We start from the raw sequence: 17257 nt of genomic DNA, 5'->3' as shown, positions 1-17257 counted from the left end.
GGTGACTGCCTGGTAATATAGAAATTATAGTTTTAAGGCACAAAAGGATGGCAGCCATTTTAATCCAGTGAGAATATGTATAAGTATGGATTCACACTCTAAGCCATCAAGGTCACTTGTTTGAAGAATACATCTGAGCTCCAGGAATGCGCAAAGAAAAAAACACGTTCACACTGCTTACAGAAATACTGGATGTTATATAGAACAGCAAGGAATAAAATTAAATAACAAAGGTATATAAGATTCCGTCACACTATCCATAAGAGGGAAAACTGACAAACTGGACCTCATCAAAATTAAAGACTTTTATTCTGTGAAACTTGCCTATGAAGAGGACAAAAATGCAAGCTGCAGGCTGGGAGAAGATATTTGCAAACCACGTGGCCCACAAAGCACTAGTATTGAGAATTATATAAAGAACTCTCAGAACAGTAAAAAAAAAAAATCCAACTAGAGAATGGAGAAAAGACATGAATATACATTTCACTGATGAAAATACAGAGAGAGCAGATAAGCACATGAAAAGATGTCCAACATCATAGCCATTAGGGAAATGCAAATTAAAACTATGACAAGATATCACTGTATATATATATCTATCGGAATGGCTAAAAATAAAAAATAGTAACAACTCCAAGTGCTGGCAAAGATGAGAACCATTCATGCATTGCTGAGGGAATATAAAATAGCACAGTCACTCTGGAAAGCAGTTCGGCAGTTCCTTATGAGACTAAACACCAATACAAGCATCAGTTGCACTCTTGGGCAATTATCCTAGAGAAATGAAAATTTACATTCATACAAAAACCAGTACATAACTGTTCATAGGAGCTTTATTCATAACGGGTTACAAAGTACAAGAAAGAACCAGATATCCTTCAATGGGTGAATGATTAAACTATAATACATCCATAGCGTGGAATATGACTCAAGAATGAAAAGAACTATTGATACAAGATATATTCCCTGCAAGAATCTCCACACAATTACACTGAGTGAAAAAACACCAATCAGGCAAAGAAAACACATTAGGGGTTGCCAGGGGCTCAGGGAGGGAGTGAGATGGCTATAAAAGGACATCAGAGACCTTTGGGGTGATGGAACTGTTCTGTATCTTGGCTGTGGTGGTGGTTACATGTGCTAACACTGCACAGAGACAAACTGCTGTTGTTTAGTCGCTAAGTTGTACCCAACTCTTTTGCAACCCCATGGACTGTAGCTGGCCAGGCTCCTCTGTCCATGGGATTTTCCAGGGAAGAATACTGGAGTGGGTTGCTATCTCCTTCTCCAGAGGATCTTCCTGACCCAGGGATCAAACCCATGTCTCCTGCATTGGCAGGCGGATTCTTTACCACTATATATTGCTACTATATATTGCTTATATATATTGCCTATAGAGAAGCCCATAGAACTAAGTACACACACGCAAGTGAGTGCATGTAAAACTGGAGATCTTTGAATCAGGTGGATGGATTGTACCTGCTTCAATCTCCTTGTGATATTATGCTACAGTTATGCCAGATGTTACCACTAAGAAAATTAAAGGCTATTGTTTTTTACAATTGTATGAGAATGTATAACTATCTTAAACAGCTAAAAGAGAAACAAATGAAAGGAATATATAAAACCAGTCAACGGCAGGAGTGAAAAAAACAAATCTTTCATTTTTGCTAAAGTCTCAGTAATTGAAAGTCAAGGAATGGAAAGAAAAAAAAAAAAAGGAACACGAAGAAGAGAGTCTACAGGCTACAATTAACACAATTATCTCCTCCTCCCCTGTGGAGCCTTAACTTCCCCAGGATTTTATGTCCCTGATTTGACTGTTGTTAATAAAAATAAACTGGCACATAAAACTATCTCTCCACAACTCTCACCACCATCGCCTCCATCCCGGACTATAAAATTAAAACTTGGAGGCAAAGGATTGTCTTCTCAACCATCATACCCTAGAGGCCTATGGCACAAAATAAATGACAGATGGAGGAATGAGATAAGTTGAAAGAAGGAACAAATGAATGAATGAATGAGGTGCTTGCATATTCTTTTCAAGTTGCCTAGCCAATTACAGTTACAAGGCAGCCTGTATACATTCCCATACACATTTCTTAAAAGCCTTGAACCTTTAAAGAAAAATAAAGTGTGGTATGCACACCCTTCACTTGCAAGCAGAAGTGAACAATACCTGACTTTTGTAGAATGCTTCCCAATATATAGACTTTCACATAGAGTAAATCATTTGATATGGATGAATTAAGAATTATGGATATATAGATTAGAACTAGTATAAGCAGATCTTTGAGAAAAATGTTCTAAATAACTAAGGACTTAACTAATGATTTACGGCACAGCCTTAATGCAAACTGTGATAGATATGTATTGTCAAATTAGGGGACTTATGCAGATTATTGGAGAAGGCAATGGCAACCCACTCCAGTATTCTTGCCTGGAGAATCCCATGGATGGAGGAGCCTGGTGGGCTGCAGTCCATGGGGTCGCTAAGAGGCAGACACATCTGAGTATCTTCACTTTCACTTTTCACTTTCATGCACTGGAGAAGGCAATGGCAGCCCACTCCAGTGTTCTTGCCTGGAGAATCCCAGGGACGGTGGAGCCTGGTGGGCTGCCATCTATGGGGTCTCATAGAGTCGGACACGACTGAAGCGATGTAGCAGCAGCAGCAGCATGCAGATTATTCTGACAACATCAAGACCCTTATACAGATGCAAAAATGAAGTGAGGTAAAGTGACTTGTTCAAGGTTATACATTTAGCTACCACTGTAACTGCACGTCAGCCTCTCCAGAGTCCCAATTCATTTCTCTTCCCACGGAATTGGGCAAGCCTCTTCTTTCTCCACCCATCCTGCCCCTACCCAAAACACTCAAAAATGTTCTTCTGAATCACTTATTTTTAAAATCGGTGCTTTAGGGGGAAAAATTCAATTTATTCAAGATGTTCATTGTTGCATTACACCTTCTGTGGATTTTTAGGTGTCAAATTACTTCTATCAGAACAATAAGGTATTTTATTCTACGTTGGGAGAAGAATAACAGTTCAGTGTTTCATCCTCTGCCAAAATGGCAGAAAGGGTGTTAATTCTTACAGGAGTTTTAGGTGTTTCACACTTCTTTTCAATCTAAAAGATGAGCTATTTTATAATTCAAGGAAGAGGCCTCACACTATGCAAATCTTAACAGATACGCTCATTGACAGTACAGACATTGGATATCTCCCTACAAACTTATGCATCAAGAGCAATTAAAAGGATTTGTTATAATATAAAATATATAAGTAATATAAGTACTTATAAGTAATATAAAACCTAATGTGACAAGCAACTACTGGGAAACGTGGATTTCATCAGGTTAAATCTCCCTTACGCTGCAACACGTTACAATACTAAGCATGAATTCACAGGTCTTAAAATCAAAATACTAGAAGGAACCTTCGTTCAACACCCTCAATTTTGTAAATGAGCTAACTGAGGCGTTGATTAAACCATTAACCAATAGAGCAGACTGCTTACTTTTTCAGAGGGACTCATTTAAATGCCATTTCGCCGTTGTTTCTTAGAGCGATGATTGATTCTTTTAACGTGAAAAGAGCGATTAGAGCAAAGTCATTTCAAGAGGGTGGAAAAAAATGCCTTTGAAAGAGGAGATGCTGGAGTGAAGAGGAGAAATGACGTCTTATTTAAAATATGTAACCCCTTAATGGTGGTTAGGCAGTGAATCATATTCTCCTCGATTTTTCTCTGGGCTATAGACATCGACCACAGTTCTTTCTGTAGGGCACTCGAATGAGAGGAAGAGGAAGTGAATAAAGCTGATGCTAAATATACAGCACCCACGGAGGGCAGGGATGTAGATAGGTAGGACAGGAAAAAATAAGAGCATGCTTCTGCTAGAAACTAGTCATTTTCTAACCTACCTAAAGATAGGAAGCTAAGAGGATATCGGAAGCTAGGGCATCCTTCAAATTCGAAGGGCGGATGCTTCTAGAGCCAGAAAGAGTCCCAGGCTTTCAGATATAGAGCGACTTGAAACGGACAAAATGGAGTTGAGGTCCGGGGGCGTCCTAAAGGTCGTTTGGAGGTCTGGCGAGTCCCTGGTGTGCTCACTGGGGAAAGGTCATGGCAAAGCCTAGCACCCCGATCAGGAAGAGCTTTTGGCCCTCGAGGAGGCGGTGAGTAGCATGAAGAGGCAGACCAGGGTCTCGAAGACCCCACACCTCAGCAATGGAGATGATGCCGGCATCTCGGGAAATCTTCCCAGCCCCGGAGGAAGCAGGCGGGTAAATCGCCCAGGCTCTAGAAGAAAGCGAACGGATTTCGGGAACAGGAACGTCCCCCCACCCCCCCGCCCCACGTCCTCTGGGCTCAGGTGTGGGACGGTGGTGCGGCCAGAGCGGGGGGCCTGGGACATAGCAACGGGGTAGGGGTGCTGGGGCCGGAGCCTCTCCGGTTACGGCTACTTACCCGAGGCGCTGCCTGTGGCGTGTTCGCAGCCGGCGGGGACTCGGCACTCCAGAAGCCGGCGGAAAGGAGCCGCGTGCCCGCTAGCGCTGGGATGAGGAGGGGCGCGCCGCGGACGCCGGAGAAAAAGCCGCAGCAGCGCGCGCGCACCCGGAGGGCCAACAGAGGCGGGGCGAGGCGCAGCGCCGCGCGGGCCCGGAAAAGACGCGCCCGGAGGGGCGGGCGGAGCGGGGGCGCGCGGTGGTGTGGCACAGCCGGCCGAATCGCGGGCGACGGCCCGCTCAGCCCACCCACGCTCCCGCCTCCGCTCCCCCGACGTCAGCCGAAAAGGAGGGGCGGCGAGGGCCGTTAGAACGCGGGGGGCGGGGGGAAGTGCGGGGGAACCGAGTTGGCTAACGGCTCCTCGCGGGCTTGCCTTAGGGTCCAGCTCCCGCACCCGCCGCCTGGTGATGGAGCTTGTTTTGGGGAGGTTCCGGCGCTTATCTGATTTCCGCGAGCTACCCCATGGGCCCACGCCCGTACCTGCGCTCGCTTTCCCAGGAACTCCACCCTAGAATGAAAGTTCCCCTCGGGTCATATTCCAGCTGCCCTTTCAAGATACTCATCTTCGGACTTCACCACTCTTTAGAGAGGAATCTTAACGTTCTTTGCCTAAGACATCCTGCCCCTCCAAGCCCCACCTAACGCATCTCTATCGCGCCTCTCACTGCGTTAAGACCCCATACAGCCATCCCCACTTATGAAATATCACAATAATGCAGGGTTTTCACTTTATGCCTTGTGTTTCTACGATGGTGTCGTGGCAAAAAAGAGCTCACAACCGATAAGGAAATGTCACCGCAGCACTGTGACATCTTACTGGCCCTAATCGTTGCTCCTAAGACAGTCCTACAAATAATCTTCCCAAGAGATTCAAGAAACTGCTGTTAAAAATAAAATGCTGGCGAACTGTCTTGGGGCTTCAAAAGAGACCGTAATTGTAAATAAGCCACGACAAACTGCCAAGAATATATCACCAAAAGAAAGAAAATGCCAGTATTCTTCCAGTTCCCTGATGTTTAATGGAGAATTAGCTTCCTTTTCTTGCTAGGCATGGACATGCCATTTCACTGTTTTTCATTTTCCCATATAATTATGGGAGGTAACAACGCATGTGTGTTTGCGTGTGTGTGGCGGGGGGCGGGGGGGCAACTCAGATTACAGGCTAGAGTTGTTCTTAGACTTTAGTATGCATCTGAAAACTCCGGGGTGCTTGTTAAAATATGGATACCTGGATCTGAGTGGGACTGAGAAATTTGAATCTTTAATAAGCATCTCAGGTGACACTATAGGTGGTTGGAAGCCCGCAATTGGAGAGCTGAGAGCTGCAGCCTTTATATGTTACTTCTTTGAAGTGGGATTACTCATCCAATTTTCAACAGGCCCACCCACTTATATATAATATGCCTATGAATATTGCTGTGGCAGTCATATAGCTTCTTTTTTCAAGACTGACCTAGAAAGTTCAGGACTTCAAACAACAAGTTTAATTGTCATGTTTATTTATGAGATCTTGTTGTAATACCAGAAATAAGTAATCATTTGTCATCTATAAAATTCACTGGGCACCAACAGCATACAGAGGACTGTCAAGTACAGTAAACACAAACGAAATCAAACAAATGATCATCCCTGCCTTCAACAAACTTAGTGTCTAGTGATGGAATGAAAACACAGAGAACAGACCCAGTAGACCACATAAATCAGACCAAAATGAAAAAAAAAAAAAAAAACCTCGTAATGAAAGTATATACTTTTGTCAGTTTCCTTTACTAGCAGGCATTTAGCCCAGAATTTTTCAGTTGGGTAATTTTTTCTGAACACTGAGCACAGGTTGCTAAAGTTCCTCCAGCTTTAGAAGGTGTAAAGGAAAGAGCCTGAAGCTATCAGTTTTTGTTTGTATGTATGAATCTGTGCATATACCTACCTATGTATAAGCATGTCTGTAAATACAGATATATAGAGATATTTATCAGACCAAGAAACTAGTTGTATTTTTCAAGATCTTTATCACATGCTAGTCATTCATGCTAACAGTTATGGCTACCTTTATCATCTGCCTTTTCTCACCTTTTCCTTTCTAGTTAACCATACTCAGGACGAAGAGGATAGAAGGATCTCCAAAAAGGAAACCAAGTGTATCCACGCTGTTTCTAGCTGCTTTTTTCACTTTTTCAAGGTCAAAATAAACTGCTTAATTTCTTGTCATCAGAAACCCTCTAGAAGTGTACTACCCAGAAGCAAAACATCCCCCAAGCCACCTGTCTGACATTTTAGAGAGAACATTTGCATCATTGTTTACTAGTTTGGAAGACGTGGGATTATTATCCCTATTTTACAGATAGAGAAACAGATGCAGGTTAAACGACTTGTCTAGACATACAACTAACCAGTAGCAGAGCCTGGATTTCCCATCACAATTATGATTCCTAGACCAGGGTGCTTGCACTACATCAGGCTTCCTAAGTAATAAGTTTTACGCAGGACAACCAGTCCAATTAGAAACAGAAGAAAGAAACATATGAACATGGAAAAAAGTTAGTAAAATGTACAGTGCAATTGACAGATTCAACATGCAACATAAAAAGCACTGAAAGCATGGAAATTAAACTGAAGGCAAACAGAACTTACAGGACAGCTCTGTTAGCAGGTACTGATATTTAGACCTTGCCCATTTTACTCTTCTGTAACAAGAAGCTGAAACAGATAGCCAGGCTGCTCTTGGCATTAGTTATTTATGGAAGGGCAGAAAACAACTGTTCTTCATTGACTGTGTAACAAGCCTTTGCATGTTAAACATACTTCACATGTTTGTAAAATAATAATTTCCTTTTTGGTCTCACTACAAGCAGCAGGACTTTATAATAATATTTGCATAGCCAAGTGATGTTATGCTTTGTCATTCATGAGACCTTATTTTTTTTAGACCCAATAACCAAGCCAAATATTGTCTTCAGTGGCGTGTCTGAAACAACTGGTGAAATCAGAAACCTAAACAGAAGCTGATCTAACTGTGAACATAAATAATAACCTAAGCTAATCCTTTCAAAAATGACCATTGCCATTGTAGCTAGATTTAATGTCATTTTTTGAGAAACAACTCTTTTATCTTTTCAGACCACAATTTCTTATCACTTTAGTACATTCCACTGGCTTTTAAACTAATTGAAAAGACAAAACAAATGGAAAGATATTGAACTCATCTGGATGGGAAAACTCAGTAAAGACCCAATTCTTCCCAAATTCATCTGTAAAGATCATGCAGTCCAAACCAAATACCAGCAGGGTTTTAATGAAATTTAACTTCTGTGTCTCTCATTAACTCTGTCTTCTTAAAAACGAATTCTGTCCCCTCTAGATAAGATCCTCTGCAGTATCCTCACAAATTACTTTTGCAACCTTCCCAAAAAGAAAGAAGAAAGGAACAAAATATTTATGTTTATCCATAAGGCCAGAGGCAAATTGAATGTGCAGTGGTAGTCCTCAAATCTGCAAAAAGGTACCTTTTGTATAGTTTGCCCATTTTCTGTAGTGATTCTAGCCTAGTAATGTTAGAGGAAAGGTCATCAATATCTTTTTCTTTTTTTAGAATTTTCCTTTTTATTTTATTTACTTCTTCAAAGTTTAAACTTTTCATTTTGTATTGGGGTATAGCCAATTAACAATATTGTGGTCATTTCAGGTAAACAGTGTAGGGACTCAGCCATACATATACATGTATCCATTCTCCCCTAAACCCTCCTCCCATTTAGGCTGCCACATAACATTGAGTAGAGTTCTGTGTGCTGTACAGTAGTTCCTTGTTGGTTATCCATTTTGAATATAGCAGTGTGTACAAAAGGTCATCAATATCTTAACTTGCTTTAAATCTTTATTTTCCTTTCCTTTTCACATGCAAGAAGATTTGATTTCTTTACCCATTCTTAAAAGATGAGTCCAGGTTTTCCTTTACTCGGGGTTTCCCTGGTGGCTCAGTGGTAAATAATCTGCCTGCCAATGCAGGAGGCACAGTTTTGATCTCTGGTCCTGCAGGATCTCACATGCCACACAGCGACTAAACCCCATGCGCCACAACTATTGTCTGTGCTCTAGAGCCCAGGAGCCACAACTACTGAAGCCTATGTGCCCTAGAGCCCATGCTCTGCAACAAGAGAAGCCACTGCAACGAGAAGCCCACGCACCACAAAGAATAGCCACCCCCCGCCCCAACTCGCTGCAACTAGAGAAAAACCCATACAGCAATGAAGACCAGCACAGGCAAAAATAACTAAACAAATGTTTTTTTTTGTTTGTTTGTTTAATGTCCTTTACTGGGAATCATTGACTACTGGAGTCAGGAGGTCACATAGTCGGAGGAGCAGGAGAGAAACCATGGGCTTTGGACTTGGACCCCCTAGACAAGTTACATAACCTCTTCTGAGCATCAGCCTGCTCATCTGTAAGTCAAGGATAATAATGATACCACATTCATTATGGTACCACAGGCTTTTCTGAAGGAGGGCTAAATGAAATCATGATCATAAAATGTCTGGTTTATGGCAAGCATAAACCAAGAAGCAAGAAACCATGGCAAGCAAGAAAATTAGATATACCAAGGGAACATTCCATGCAAAGATGGGCACACTAAAGGACAGAAATGGTATGGACCTAACAGAAGCAGAAGATATTAAGAAGAGGTGGCAAGCATACACAGAACTATACAAAAAAGATCTTCATGATCTAGATAATCATGATGGTGTGATCACTCACCTAGAGCCAGACAGCCTGGAGTGCAAAGTCAAGTGGGCCTTAGGAAGTATCACTACGAACAAAGCTAGTGGAGGTGATGGAATTCCAGTTGAGCTATTTCAGATCCTAAAAGATGATGCTATGAAAGTGCTGCACTCAATATGTCAGCAAATCTGGAAAACTCAGCAGTGGCCATAGGACTGGAAAAGGTCAGTTTTCATTCCATTCCCAAAGAAAGGCAATGCTAAAGAATATTCCAACTACTGCACAACTGTACTCATCTCACACGCTAGTAAAACAATGCTCAAAATTCTCCAAGCATTGTGTATTTGTCTAAGCATCTCTACAGTGGAGCCCTATAAGTGGAAATGATGCTGGGTCAAAGAGTATGTGCAGTCTAAATTTTAAAAGATACTGTCAAATTGTCTTTCAAAAGGGCCAGATGAATTAATACTCCTACTTAGAGTGTATAAGAGTAACATTTTCCTTATATTCTTGAAAACATTGAATATTATCAATCTTTAAAAATCTTGCCAATCTGATAGGTAATGCCATCTCATTGTTGTTTAATTGGCTTTCATTAAAATGTTTGGTAACTGTATTTTTCTATGAAAGTAATGACTATTCATCATAGAAAATATAGGAAACACCAAAAATGTATGAAGAATGCTGTTTAATTCCACAATTCTACTGCCCTGGGAGAACCACTGTTAATATTTTGATATACTTTTATCAGTTTTGTCTTATGCATATTTCTTCCAAAATTGGATACTGTGTGCTTTTTTCGCTTGACATATAACACGAGCTCTCCCCCATTTGCTAAAATTATTTTAAAATAATGTTTAGGATTGCATACTGTTCTAGCATATGAGAGTCATAATTTATTTAACTAGTTACCTAGTCTTTGCCAGACATTTATGTTGGTTTTTAAATTTTCCCAGTATTATAAATGATGTTGTTGTGAACATTCTTGGACATAAATTTGTCTTCCTAATTATTTTGTTAGAAATAGACTAGATATAGACTTATTGAATCAAATGGTGCATTTCAAGGTAATTGACTCACATAACCAAAACAATTTTCCTCTGATTTTAAAAAGAAAGTGAAAACAATGATTTGTAATGATAGTCCCATTTATCAATAGACCCCAATAGGAAAACAAATATATGTACTTTTCTGCTGTAAAATCACAAAGGTAATTTTAAATTAAATTAAATATAATGATTCTTGAAATAAGACACAAACTAAATACAGCTTAGTTCAGGATAGAGAGGTAGTTTCTTTTGTGTAGGATTTGAGTTTAGGAAATTTTTTGGCAGGAGTACAATACTTTAACATTCTACTGGGGAAAAAAAGTCGAGGGAGAGATAGCTTAGTTGAACAGAACACACTAACTATAAAAGTTCCTTTCAGCTTCAATCACATTTCCCTCCTTCACACCCCATACTCCACCCTGTTTGCCAGCATTTTGCAGAAGCTGCTGCTTTTTGGGAAATACACAAGCTGACCTAGGGCTAAAAGACCAAATACAGAAAACCAAGAAAAGCACTGATGCAATGTACACCTGTAAATGAACATAAAAGAAATAGCCAAGAGGTAATAAACTCATGAAAAATGAGTCTTAAGATAGTGCAGAACAGATCAGTTTTCTGATAAAGTTCTCTGATCATAAATTTTCATAGAGCCTTTATCTTATGTAGGACAGTTTTTCATGTGAGAACATCTTCCAAATTGGAAATAAATGCTAATGCAAAGACCATGTCAGCTTCTCTCATCTGAGATGACTAGCTTCACCCTTTCCCTTCCACTGGCTTTATGTTAATCCCAAGATTACAAAAACCTCATGCTATACTATACCTAAATGTAACACAACCCTTCCCAGAGAGATCATAAACTCTGGATTCTTCATCAGGGACTAAAGTTGCTAGTTGTACTCTCCTGGCAATGGCAATGAAATGACCCAGAGCTCCCCAGGTCTTGTGCCTGGAAAGAGACTCTATGGGTGACAGAACAGAATCACCTTACCATTTCATGTAATGTTTTCTTACAAATGAAGGGGGTGGGGGAAAACATTTCGAAACCCAGTATCTTCCTGCAACAATAAAATGCATCATCAGATTAAGTGAAAGTCAAAGTATCCTCATTTCAGACCAGAATTTAAGACTGGAAAAGTTCAGGAGATAAATATTTGAGCCGCTGATTAGGAAAGAGTGCTATGTCCTGTGTGAGTCAGTTATGTTTGATAAACAAACATCTATGACACACATTGCAAAACGTAGATTAAGAAACCTCAGGATAGAGGACAGATCATCACACGTAGAAAGCACCCAGGCATTTAGCCAGTACACAAAGAAGAGTGTGGCTCTGGAACCTGAAAACCTGTGTCCCTAGGCCTTATTTATTTTCCTTTTTAACTTTTTCTGTTGTTACAGGTTTGAACTGAGGCAACGGTTTTAATTTTTACATATGCAAACATAAAAAGAGTATGTGTTGCTTCTGAAATTTAGCATAACATATGAACTTTTCAAATAGAATTTTAGAGCTGTAATGGACTTGAAGGCTAATCTAAAGTACAATCGCTCAGTTATTTACAAATGAGGAAACTAGGGCTTCACGAGTTTAATTTATCCAAGGTTATAAAACTAGTTGTTTCAGAACTTGAGACCAGAACATGGATCTCCTGACCAGGCTCAAAGCTCTTCCTATTTTGCTACATTGCCTACCTCATATCAATTTACCAGAGGTTTGATGATCTAACAATAAGCTCGCGCTCTCTCTCTCTCTCTCTCTGCTGCTGCTACTGCTACTGCTAAGTCACTTCAGTCGTGTCCAACTCTGTGCGACCCCAGAGATAGCAGCTTACCAGGCTCCTCTGTCCCTGGGATTCTCCAGGCAAGAACACTGGAGTGGGTTGCCATTTCCTTCTCCAATGCATGAGAGTGAAAAGTGAAAGTGAAGTCACTCAGTCATTTCCAACTCTTCGTGACCCCATGGACTGCAGCCCACCAGGCTCCTTCATCCATGGGATTCTCCAGGCAAGAGTACTGGAGTGGGGTACCATTGCCTTCTCCATCTCTCTGTCTCTCTCTGTCTCTGTCTCTCTCTCTGTCTCTCTCTCTCTCTCTCTCTCTCTCTCTATATATATATATATATATGTATATTTGACCATTCTATGGTCATTTGATATTTGAAGCAAATTGGAAAGGTTATGTTTCCATAACCACGTTTATTAAAGTGCCCTGATTGCTCAGTTTTCTTTTTTTAAATCAGGAATACATTTTTAAAAATAGCAAGAAAATGTGGTCTGTTCAATTTACGTGGAATGTGTCTGAGAAAGCAAGTGGAAATTTTGAGGGAAAAGATCATTTCTGCTCCCTAATCTAATTCGTTAAAGACACAAACTCTTCCAATGTGTTTGTTGATTATCTGCATGTGGTCAATATACTTTACAAAGGTCCACTTCGGATTGCAACCTCTTCCTTACCCAATGGAGGCATGGAGTTGATGGCTTGCCCCATCTATAGATGCCTTCCATATTTCCTGTCTGTCATTTTTGTAACATTCCTGCAATGTCATTTAACTGTATCAGCAAATATTCAAGGCTGGTAATACCTGATATCAGAAGGGAACTTTCCAGTGTTACGGAAAATGTGAAATTCTCAGGAGTTGAGGCCGGAAAGACATTTGGGGTATTTGCCAAATATAATTTTATAACACTAGTTCTCTTGTTCCTGTTTGCTTCTGATCTTTCTATCTTCTACGCTATATAAAAGAAACTGTAAAAGTTCAGAAATACTCTACAGTCAGAAATAATATGCATGGAAAATGTACAATAAACACAGGACAAGATGCTCAGCCTCATTAGTCATTAGGGAATGTAAATTAAAACTACACTGAGGTACCACTTCACATTCACGAGGAAGGCTATTTTTTAAAAAAGGAAAGCAAAAAAGGAGAAATTGAAACCCTCCCATACTGTTAGTGGAAATGCAAAATGGTATAGCTATAGAAAACAATTCAGCAGTTCCTCAAAAAGATAAGTATAGAATTACCATGTAATCCAGCAATCCCACCACTAGGCATTTACCCCAAATAATTGGAAACAGGTAATCAAACGATACAGGAACAACTTATGTTCAAGTAACACTATTCATTATAGTCCAAAAAGTGGAAACACCCCAGAGATCCATCATCTTATGAATGGATAAACAAATATGGTATAACCATACAATGGAATATTATTTGGTCATAAAAATGAGTGAAACACTGATATGTGATACATAATGGATGAACCTTAAAAACAGCATGCCAAGTGAAAGAGGCCAGACACAAAAGGTCACATAATGTATAATTCCTTTTTTTTTCAGCCACATCGTTCGGGTTGTGGGATCTTAGTTCCCTGACCTGGAATCAAATCCTGGCCCATGGCAGTGAAAATGTTGAGTCCCAAGTACTTCCCTGGTTGTCTGGTGGTTTAAGACTTTGCCTTCCAATGCAGAGGGTGTGGGTTCAATCTATGGTCAGGGAGCTAACTAAGATCCTACATGCCTCATGGCCAAAATACCAAAACATAACACAGAAGCAATATTGTAACAAATTCAATACAAACTTTAAAAATGGTCCATATTAAAAAAAAAAAGAAAGAAAAAAAAAACTTTACTGAGAAGGTGATGTTTGAGTTGAGATGGGAATGATGAAAGAAAGCAAGCCATGCTTAAGTCTCAGACAATAGTGGTCCAGGCAGAAGGATTATGAAGTACAAAGGTTTTAAAGTCAGATGGGGCTTGCATCTTCTACAGTTGGATGGATCAAGAGAACCAAGGGTATAAGAGTGTGGAAAGAAGACAGAAAGGTGGGGAGGGCCTGGTTTTTTCAGTTTCATAGGCTAGCATAAGAAGTTTGACTTTATTCAGATGCACCTATGCTCTGAAATGGCTTTCAGCACCAGCAGTCATCTGGACAAAGAGGCTGATGAAACACACACACACAATTTTAAAAGAGATATCCAAGATAATTACACCACTCTCTGTGAGAAATCAATTTGATCAAGTTGAAAGATTGTTGTTTTCCCTTCTAGTCCAGAGTTTCTCAACCTTGGCACTATTGGCATTTGAGGCTGGATAATTCTTTATTTGGGCTTCTCTGGTGGCTCAGATGGTAAAGAATCCACCTGCAATGTGGGAGACCTGGGTTTAATCCCTGGGTTGGGAAGATCCCCGGAGAAGGGAAAGACTACCCACTCCAGTATTCTGGTCTAGAGAATTCCATGGACAGAAGAGCCTGTCCTGTGCATTATACCATGCTTAACCTTCCCATCTCCAGGCCCATTCCAAAGCATCTCTCGATTCCCAGAACTCATACATTGGTGCTAAGTAAATATTCAGTAAATTCATTCAATGTACACTACCTATGTGGACTACTGAGTCACTATACCTCTGGATTTAAATAGTCTGGGTAACTGCCTTAACTTTCCAGCTCATTTTGAGCACAGCCTAGAGAGACTAAGCCTTTTATTTACATCTTTATAACACCAAAAGAATCATTCATTTTATGTATTCCAATGAAGTTCTCTGAAAATACAACTTTTATTCACTGACTTCAATTATGATTTTAGACCTGTATTTCCATATGCAATCTCTAGCAGGATAGAACATCCAGGACTCGAAAGTGGGGTTTCTTAACCATGGTGCTATTGATATTTGGAACCAGACAACTCTTTGTTGTGAAGGTCTGTCTTGTGTAATACAGGACTAGCATCCGTGGTCTCTGCCCACTAGATGCCATAAGCACTCTACCCAGATTATTATAAAAATCTAAATGTTTGTAATAAATATACAGGAGTCCATACTAATGTAAATTAACAATGAATAAATCAATATGGGAGAAGAGACAAATCTCCTGTGCAAAATTCTAACTCATTTACATAGATACTCCCCCTTTGATGCAATGCAGCATAACTACTCACCTTACAAGTGAGGGCTACAAAAGGGAGTGACTTGCTTCCAAAGGATAGAGTATGAGATGGGTGGGATGAGGGGGGATAATGTTACAGTGGAGAAACCTCACAAATACTATCTTGAACAGGTGGTCAAGATTAACACCACTAGTGATAAGTCATGTTGATCAGTTCAGTTCAGTTCAGTCGCTCAGTCATGTCTGCCTCTTTGCAACCCCATGGACTGCAGCACACCAGGTCTCTCTGTCCATCACCAACTCCCAGAGCTTGCTCAAACTCATGTCCATAGAGTCAGTAATACCATCCAACCATATCATCCTCTGTCATCCCCTTCTCCTCCTGCCTTCAATCTTTCCCAGCATCAGGGTCTTTTGCAATGAGTCAGTTCTTCACATCACGTGGCCAAAATATTGGAGCTTCAGCTCCAGCATCAGTCCTGCCAAAGAATATTCAGGACTGATTTCCTTTAGGATGGACTGGTTGGATCTCCTTGCAGTGCAAGGGACTCTCAAGAGTCTTCTCCAACACCACAGTTCAAAAGCATCAATTCTTTGGTGCTCAGCTTTCTTTATAGTCCAATTCTCACATGCATACATGACTACTGGGAAAACCATACCCTTGACTAGACAGACCTTTGTTGGCAAAGTAATGTCTCTACTTTTTAAAATGGTGTCTAGGTTGGTCATAGCTTTTCTTCCAAGGAGCAAGCATCTTTTAATTTCATGGCTGCAGTCACCATCTGCAGTGATTTTGGAACCCAAAAAAATAAAGTCTGTAACTGTTTCCATTGTTTCCCCATCTATTTGGCATGAAGTGATGGGACCAGATGCCATGATCCAAGTTTTCTGAAAGTTGAGTTTTAAGCCAACTTTTTCACTCTCCTCTTTCACTTTCATCAAGAGACTCATAAGTTCTTCTTCACTTTCTGCCATAAGGGTGATATCATCTGCATATCTGAGGTCATTGATATTTCTCCAAGCAATCTTGATTTCAGCTTGTGCTTCATCCAGTCCAGCATTTCTCATGATGTACTCTGCATATTTAAGTTAAATAAGCAGGGTGACGGTACACAGCCTTGACATACTCCTTTCCTGATTTGGAACCAGTCTGTTGCTCCATGTCCACTTCTAACTGTTGCTTCTTGACCTGCATACAGATTTCTCAGGAAGCAGGTCAGGTGGTCTGGTGTTCCCATCTCTTTCAGAATTTTACACAGTTTGTTATGATCCACACAGTCAAAGTCTTTGGCATAGTCAATAAAGCAGAAGTAGATGTTTTTCTGGAACTCTCTTTTTCAATGATCCAGCAGATGTTGGCAATTTGATCTCTAGTTCCTCTGCCTTTTCTAAATCCAGCTTGAACATCTGGAAGTTCATGGTTCACATATTGCTGAAGCCTGGCTTGGAGAATTTTGAACATTACTTTACTAGCATATGAGATGAATGCAACTGTTTGGTAGTTTGAGCATTCTTTAGCATTGCCTTTCTTTGGGATTGGAATGAAAACTGACCTTTTCCAGTCCTGTGGCCACTGCTGAGTTTTCCAAATTTGCTGATGTATTGAATGCAGCACTTTCACAGCATCATCTTTTAGGATCTGAAATAACTCAACTGGAATTCCATCACCTCCATTAGCTTTGTTCCTGGTGATGCCCTAAGTCCCTCTTGACTTCACATTCCAGGATGTCTGGCTCTAGGGAGTGATCACACCATTGTGGTTATCTGGATCATGAAGATCTTTTTTGTATGGTTCTTCTGTGTATTCTTGCCACCTCTTCTTAATATCTTCTGCTTCTGTTAGGTCTATATCATTTCTGGTAAGTCATGTTGATAACCTTAGATATGATGTGATGAGAATGGCACTTCACCTCTATTCTTCTTCCCCTTAAAAAGCCACAGCCCCAGTCTAATCTTGAGAACAATTTCAGACAAATCACAGTTGAGGAACATTCTATAAAATACCTGAACTGTACCCCTCAAAACTGTCAAGATCATCAAAAGGGAGGAAAACTTGAGAAACCTTAACTTAGAGAAAGCTAAGGAGACATGACAATTAATACAA

At 40.4% G+C, this 17257-nt stretch overlaps 1 protein-coding gene and 1 long non-coding RNA gene across 6 annotated transcripts in view; one reads left to right on the top strand and one right to left on the bottom strand.

Annotated features, from left to right (window-relative positions):
- ACSL4 (acyl-CoA synthetase long chain family member 4) overlaps window positions 1–4608 on the bottom strand; it is a 78810-nt gene extending 74202 nt beyond the window's left edge. For all 5 annotated transcript variants that reach the window (XM_025276473.3, XM_025276471.3, XM_044937189.2 and 2 more), the window contains exon 1: window positions 4477–4608. The gene's annotated coding sequence lies outside the window, so the exon portion shown is untranslated. The remainder of the gene's footprint in view (window positions 1–4476) is intronic.
- Window positions 3800–6720, top strand: LOC123331944. The gene is made up of 2 exons (XR_006548756.1): window positions 3800–4184; window positions 6597–6720. It is a non-coding gene; the product is annotated as an uncharacterized LOC123331944 (long non-coding RNA).
- The last annotated feature ends 10537 nt before the right edge of the window (window positions 6721–17257 follow it).

The sequence above is a fragment of the Bubalus bubalis genome, chromosome X (assembly GCF_019923935.1).
Source record: "Bubalus bubalis isolate 160015118507 breed Murrah chromosome X, NDDB_SH_1, whole genome shotgun sequence".
NCBI lineage: Eukaryota > Metazoa > Chordata > Mammalia > Artiodactyla > Bovidae > Bubalus > Bubalus bubalis.
Note: the sequence above shows the minus strand (reverse complement) of the source record. Positions and strands in the feature narration are given on the sequence as shown.